This window comes from Portunus trituberculatus, chromosome 43 (assembly GCF_017591435.1).
Source record: "Portunus trituberculatus isolate SZX2019 chromosome 43, ASM1759143v1, whole genome shotgun sequence".
Classification (NCBI taxonomy): Eukaryota; Metazoa; Arthropoda; class Malacostraca; order Decapoda; family Portunidae; genus Portunus; species Portunus trituberculatus.
The window spans coordinates 7,639,411-7,646,910 of NC_059297.1; the positions used below are offsets into that span (position 1 = coordinate 7,639,411).

Below are 7,500 nucleotides of genomic sequence, written 5' to 3' on the forward strand. Positions count from 1 at the left end.
ACTAAACATCTGAAAACATCAACCCCGATCTTGTGCCGGATTTATAAGTAAAATAGAGTTGGCCCGTATACATTGGTATGACATGTGACACTCACTCATAGCAGGTCGCCAGGTACCGAAGAAGTACTGTACACAGTTGGAACCCTTATCCAGCTATCAGATTGGTATAACAATCCAGTTCACCGCGCAACGACTCCAATCCCGTGCTCCGGAGTAGGCTTTCCTAAGGGGTGGTGTTCTTGTCCATCAAAAATAGATTAAAAATTACAAGTGCTCTCAACAAAGAAGAGGAAGTCTGTGAGAGAGATGCAGGAAAAGTGACATAGTTCTTCTATGTGTGTGTGTGTGTGTGTGTGTGTGTGTGTGTGTGCTATCAAGAAGAAGTCCAACAAAGTGAATCTAAGTCACTCATTAAGAGAGAAGTTGGTTTGCAGAAACGAATGAGACTAAGAGTTACTCGTGGGCACTTTCAGAAACCGAGAGGAGTCGAGAGTTAAAGAGCACAGGAGCTGCGTCGGTGCTTAACGTAGAGTCAGGTACAGGAGTACTCTAGCACACCATGTTGGGTACCGGTGGTGGGGGAAGAAATGGAGGAGAGGAAGCGTAACGTGGACGTCCAACTTTCTTTGTGTGTGTGTGTGTGTGTGTGTGTGTGTGTGTGTGTGTGTGAGTGTTTGTGAGTGTGTGAGCGCGTGCCAAGATTAATAAGACAGTTCGAAATTAAACTCGGTGGTAGTGTTGGTAGTCTCGTAATGTGTGTGTGTGTGTGTGTGTGTGTGTGTGTGTGTGTGTGTGTGTGTGTGTGTGTGTGTGTGTGTGTGTATGCGCGCGCGCGCGTCTTCATTAGTCTTATGTAAATGACATTGCTTTAGTGAGCACAGGAGTCAAGGGCGCCATTACCTTATGGGTAATATTTAGTCATGAAAGTAGGTTCTGTAAATAACTGATAGTAGTGTGGTTGGTGGTTGATGTAGTTGTGGTAGTGGCTAAGGTCATACGCTCGCCTCCTCTTCCGCTCCTCCCCGAAGCCGGACCGCCAAGGTCAATGCCGTATATACAAGCACACTTAGTCACCCGTTGGCCACAGGAACTTCCCCAGTCCGTCCCGAACCTTCTGCCCTTTAGTCTTGGCCGGCCTGACTGTTGAGTTGTACTTAACTTTTGAAATTTAGAGATAAACTCGTGTTGTTTTGTTTTTTCATTCGTCTTTTACTATGCCTTGTTTTAATTAAATCGTTTCTTTTGTTCAAGTTTGGTTGTGTGTGTGTCCGTGTGGATAAGGTTTGGGCAGCAGAAGGGCGCCGACGGACTGGAGAAACTCTCGCGCTCGGCCATGGGAATCTTACAAAGAAAACCAATCAAGGCAAAAAACTCTTATTTAGCTTTTTTAGTATTTCTTATACTCTTACATAAACTCGTTTTTCCATTGGCTCTATCGGCGAACAGGAACTAATAGGCAGAACCCTTTTTTGTTTACATTTAAGTGTCTTAGATATGGAAGGACAATGTGTACGTACAACAATTATTATCGTCTGCTTGAAGAAGTTGAAAAGTACAGAAATGTTCGAAACAGAATGAAGTTCCTGCAATTTTTTTAAGTCATCCTATATAAGGCAACAAAGTTCGTCCTTTTGAGTAAAATTTATCTACTTTTTCATCTAAACAAAATTCATTGTCATTCCAACACATGTAATCCCTTATTGTCATATTGGTTCTAAAGATTAAAATGTTACATCTTACTGTACAACTCTGGAAAAAACGATTTCAAAAGTACACCGGTACGTCAGACTCGGGAGACGAGAAAACTCAGGCATCCAGCAATAGAGAAACAAGACAGCAGATAGTGTTCCTTTTGTTCTGCCGACGTGTTCACTTCCTTTGCGTGAGCGATTCTTTACGGCTCACTCAAATGCACGCAGCCAAACAGATAGTGCCATTCAGTCAGCGCCTCAGTCCATGCCGGCACAGGACGGGTAAGGCATCTAACTCACGCCCGCAATAGTCCACACCACCCACAAACCCGTACAGAAATGGAGAACAATGTGAGAATTTAGAACACTCGCAAAACCACTTCCTCGTCAGATACGAAGTGAAGGAAAAGGGTCTGGCTGCGGAAACAGTGCAACCTCTGAGCCAGGAAGGGCGGGCCGGAAACCCAGGTACCTAAGCTTGGTCCTGGATACTTAACTGCCTCCGATGTCAACCAACAAGTCCTTCCCTTCGTACCCAACGTCGCCGAGTTGTTTTGGAGGTGCGGCAACAAGAGAAGGAGAACTGCACCAGAGCGGCGCCGACTACAACAACAATGTATATGTTATTAATACCTTCACTACTACCATTCTTATAACAACATCGGACAGTGGGTGGCACAGGGAGCTGGTTGTGTGCGAGGGTTAGCTTACCTCACCTCGATTTCTCTCTCTCTCTCTCTCTCTCTCTCTCTCTCTCTCTCTCTCTCTCTCTCTCTCTCTCTCTCTCTCTCTCTCTCTGATTCTGGCTTCATGAATGTAGACTGGACTAGAGCTCAAAAACGAAATTTGTACCGCCATTCACCCTTGGAAGGAAGGACTGATGGCAATACTGACCATTATTTGATGACATTGTATTCTTATAATTTTTGTATTATGTGCAGCTGGGAACAGAACATAGTCAAACTTGAATAAAAACTAATAAGAGTTACCGTACTGGAATAACTTTCCTGGATTATACTCAATCTTATGCTGATATATATTTTTTTTTTTTGCTGCACCCTGCTCATTCATTTAATTAAATTTTTAACCAATGCACTAGCATTCTTTTTTTAAAGGATCTTTACTTCTTTTTTATTCTTTCTTTATTACTGTTATGTTTGTCCATTCTTGTTTACACACACACACACACACACACACACACACACACACACACACACACACACACACACACACACACTCTGTTGAGTATGTGCGTATTCGTGTGCGTGATGGTCGAGAGAGGGAAAACGAGAGAGAAGCCAGCAAGAGCTGGCGGAGCCTCAGTCATCACGTGGTAGTTTCTGAACGGTTCATTTCCTTGCTTTGAAAAATTGAATAATTGGTTCCAGAACACGACTTCTGAACTTCCTAACGTGGCATGATTCACTACCTAACGTCTAACCTTCATAACAAACAAATTCACTTCTAAACCTCATAGACAAACTTTAAAAATCGCTCTTCATTTACAAAATACAATCTTTCCAATGTCAAATTAAAAGATTAAACTCACTTTGCATTTTCAGATACAAATATTAAAATGATTATTTCCAAACATCAGACGCAAACATATTTTTTTTCGTATTTCTCATACAAAAATCATAATCGGTACAAAACTTCAAATACCAATGTTATCTTGGCCTCAAAATGGCAGAATACAAACAGAGTCACTTTTCCACTTTAAGTACAACTACCAGATTAATTTTCATCCTTAAATGCAAATATCAAATTGTTTCTTCAACATCAACTATAAACACTGAATTCGTGTTCAACTTCAAATACAAATATCAAATTGAATCTTTTTTTTTTTTCAAACTCGCTCTTTTTCCACCGCTTCTGTACCATCAACTACTAAACGCCAATGAAAGTTTGTGATGTTACGTTGTTGAACTCTTTCTGGTACGTAGGTTTTTCCAGCAAACAGACTTACTGCCTACTGCGTACATCGAGCAAAATTCACGGATTGTCGTCCTTTCAATTCGCCTCGTGCAAAATGCCTCGTAAACAAAAACCACACAATACTTGTCACGGAAGAAGAAAATTCCAGCTGTCTTTGCGTCATAGATGTCACTGTAGAATCTGTCACAAGCTTTGCGTCGCTCTCTTGTGTTACACCCTTGCTTTTAACTTCGCTCGGATTTTAGATAAGCAAACGTTTACAGGTGTTGTCTTTACCGACACTTGGTAATACTATCATTACTCCTATTGCAACTGCTAGCATTGTATCCTGTCTCCAGTCTTAAGCATTAAGTAATTTTAGCAGTTTAGCCTACGTGTGTAATTTGCCTATCTGAATAAACACCGAATCGTATTGATGTTTGTCACTTGCCTGTTTGAGCGTGTGTCGTAGTCATCATTTGTCTCTTTCATTGGTGTTTTTCTTAGATTCCGATTTATGATGTTTTGTTCACAACTTAGACTTTCATATTCGTTATATGAGCAAAGAAAATGGTTTCTTGTATAATATCTGTTATTTTTTTCACTTTGTTTTTTATATGCCTTGCTATGGTGATATTTTTTTGCTGTTCTTCTTATTAAGTTTTCCCTTTCCTTGAACTCAGCATATTTTTGTCCGAAACACCGGTGAATACTGATGTTAACACTCTGGTTCAGAACGAAGGGTTTATCAGTCCACTTGATCAAGATGTAATGCGGCACTTATTGACACACTAGTGACTAGTCCGGTCACACACACACACACACACACACACACACACACACACACACACACACACACACACACACACACACACACACACACACACACACACACACACACACACACACACACACACACACACACACACACCTCTCTCTCTCTCTCTCTCTCTCTCTCTCTCTCTCTCTCTCTCTCTCTCTCTCTCTCTCTCTCTCTCTTGTAATGGTGTTTGATCTCCATAAAGATAAGAAAAACAAAAATGACGCTTCATATATATATATATATATATATATATATATATATATATATATATATATATATATATATTAATTACTTTTTCACATATACAGTTGAGTAATGTGAGTAATATGATGACTTACGCGAGGAAAAAAACATTATGCTACTTGAAGAAAACCAGAAAGTAAGCTGTTTGAAACGTAGGAGGAACAGCATAGCGCAGCAAGGGCGGGTAAGGGCTGCTTATCTCTATACTTGGTTATATACTAATTGGGCAGGTGCAGGAGTCTATGATCTGAGCAGACGCACCAGACGAAAAAAAAAATAGTGAGTGATATATATATATATATATATATATATATATATATATATATATATATATATATATATATATATATATATATACTGATATACGTACATCAAAATTATTCTTATTCTTACTTTTTTGTTACTACTTGTTTATATATGTATACGAATACTTACAGTGAATATCATAATATAAGGGAAGCTGCAAGAAGCCAGTAGGCCTAAACAGCAGTTCCCGTTTAAGATAGACACTTGTTGCACTTGTTAAGTCGGCTAACTCAACACAATAATCTATGTCCTTAATAATGGAAACTTAAATTCGTAACTTTATGGTTGTAAATGTTAAAAAAGCTACAACATAAGCCGTATGTTATCTAGGATTGTTAAAACTAAAAGTAAAACTAAAGATATGTATGTATTGTTTTTTCAGTTAAGTAAGAATTGTTAAATTGTTAAGTGAACTTAAAGTTGTTGTAAAGAAACAGAAAAACAAAAGGAAGTCTGGACGTGACTTAAATTATGCAGGTTTTCTCCATGTCTGTTACCCATGTTTTCAACTTGATAAGAGCACGCCTTAGAGAAAGAAAGATCAATAAACACAGGTAGAACATAACGCTAAGGTAAGGAATATTACTACTAGGAAAGTTAATATCTAAATAAACTCCGGTATTTAACTGTAAAAAAGCCACTTTACCACACACACATATACACACACACAAAAAAAAAAGTTAATGTAAGGAAAAAAATCAATACACAAAAAGAAAAAAAAACTAATGTAAGGAAAGAAATCAATCTGTTACTTCACAAAGGAAAGAACGAATACATGATAACAAAGAAAAGCTGAAATTGGTAGTTAATATGAAAGTAACAAAAATCAACTAACTAGAAGTTCTATTTAGTACAGCTTACCAATATGTGGAATAAGATAGATAAACGTTTTGTTCAAGAAATCTGTATATGCGTATGATGTTAAGAATGGGAAAGGCTGTGGTATAGAAAGAAAATGTTCCTGCTGTGTCATATAGTTTTAGAACTCGATGTGTTTTGAAATGGTGGCTGTAATTGTGATGAAAATAACTTACATCTATAATGTATAAGTGCCTTTGAGTGTGTGCTATGGTTGGTTGAGATAGATTACCAGTTGCTCTGTGCCACAGGGTCGTCAATTATAAAGATTGTTATGGAAATGCATTATTCTTGTGTCATGCTAATATTGTTTCTGTGTATTTTGTGCTGTGGCCTTTCTTCTGTGGCTTGTGTCTCCTGTTGTCTCTTGATTCTGTGTGTGTTTTATGGTTTTATGCTATTATTAAAAGTCGTGTGTTCTTTTAATATCTTGTGCCTGACTGTGTTGTTTGTGGGTATTGGTTGTGATGGACACAAAAATATTTCTGCCCGGTAACTGCACATGTTTCTGGAAGTTTGCTATGATTTTGTAGACTAAATGTTGTTGTAGGTGTCTGTGTGTTTTATAACTTGCAGGTGTGGTGTTGACAAAATAGTGATGTTAATCGTTATGTGCTTCTTGGTAGGTTTTCGTCTAGTAAATGAGACATTTTTCTTGTGGCGTCATTGTTTCATGTGTCTGTAGACGTGTTTAATGAGTTAGTCGTTGTCGTTCAAACAGGATTAATGTGTTCCGGCAACTATCTCTTTTACTGTTTTAGGTGACCATCAAAACTTACAGGATAAATTTTAAGTGCATGTGTAAATGTTACGTTGCTTAGTGGATTACAATTTTTTGTCATGACACGGAATGATGATTTCGTGTTATTGAGGGTTAAATACACCCAGCTATTACTGCTAGTAATATAGATATTAATCATAATTATCAATGTTGTTATTTTTACAATTACTATTATTATTATTATTATTATTATTATTATTATTATTATTATCATCATCATTATCATCATCATCATCATCATCATCATCATCATCATCATCATCATCATTATCAACATCATCATCATCCTCATCATCATCATCGTCATCATCATCATTCCTTTCATTTGTGAACGTAGTTCAACAAGTACAGTACAAGAAAATCATTTATATACAGTGTTATATATATATATATATATATATATATATATATATATATATATATATATATATATATATATATATATATATATATATATATATATACACACACATATATATATATTTGTTTATTTATTTATTTATTTACGGCTGTTTGTGTGTAATTAATTATCTACGTGTAATTTGCTCATAAATTTGTAAGTTAGAATATGACATATACTTACACTAATACATAAACATTAAAAAGATGAAACTTGTAAGATCTGCAATGACAGTTTTGCGCACAGTACATAAGCCAGTTCAGGAATTAAAAGCTGCAGGCAAGAAATTTTTCAACTCCTTCTTCCTTCCACTTCTCAGCTATTTTCAGCACCAGTATGTACTATTAGAACCAGCGAATGTGGTGTTTCAAAGTGCTGCCTTAATACTACTGTTACTACTATAAGGACCATTTGCTGCTATCCTAACACACCTCTCTCTCTCTCTCTCTCTCTCTCTCTCTCTCTCTCTCTCTCTCTCTCTCTC

The 7,500-nt window shown here is 37.2% G+C and overlaps 3 long non-coding RNA genes across 4 annotated transcripts in view; 1 reads left to right on the plus strand and 2 right to left on the minus strand.

Annotated features, from left to right (window-relative positions):
* LOC123518165 overlaps nucleotides 1-7,500 on the minus strand; it is a 44,023-nt gene that overhangs the window by 5,212 nt on the left and 31,311 nt on the right. The gene's annotated exons all lie outside the window — the stretch shown is intronic.
* Nucleotides 1-7,500, plus strand: part of LOC123518167 — a 13,337-nt gene that overhangs the window by 3,680 nt on the left and 2,157 nt on the right. Inside the window, exon 1 of the long non-coding RNA XR_006678694.1 lies at nucleotides 1-367. This exon is cut by the window's left edge and continues 3,680 nt beyond it. This is a non-coding gene — a long non-coding RNA (uncharacterized LOC123518167). The remainder of the gene's footprint in view (nucleotides 368-7,500) is intronic.
* The window catches only part of LOC123518164, a 10,039-nt gene extending 2,539 nt beyond the window's left edge, over nucleotides 1-7,500 (minus strand). The window contains exons 1-2 of one of the 2 annotated variants that reach the window (XR_006678689.1): nucleotides 7,448-7,500; nucleotides 1-2,487 (exon numbers count right to left, since the gene is read on the minus strand). The exon at nucleotides 1-2,487 is cut by the window's left edge and continues 2,539 nt beyond it. This is a non-coding gene — a long non-coding RNA (uncharacterized LOC123518164). Of the gene's footprint in view, nucleotides 2,488-4,536; nucleotides 4,581-7,447 lie in introns of those variants that run through there. The other variant, XR_006678690.1, reaches the window with a different exon arrangement.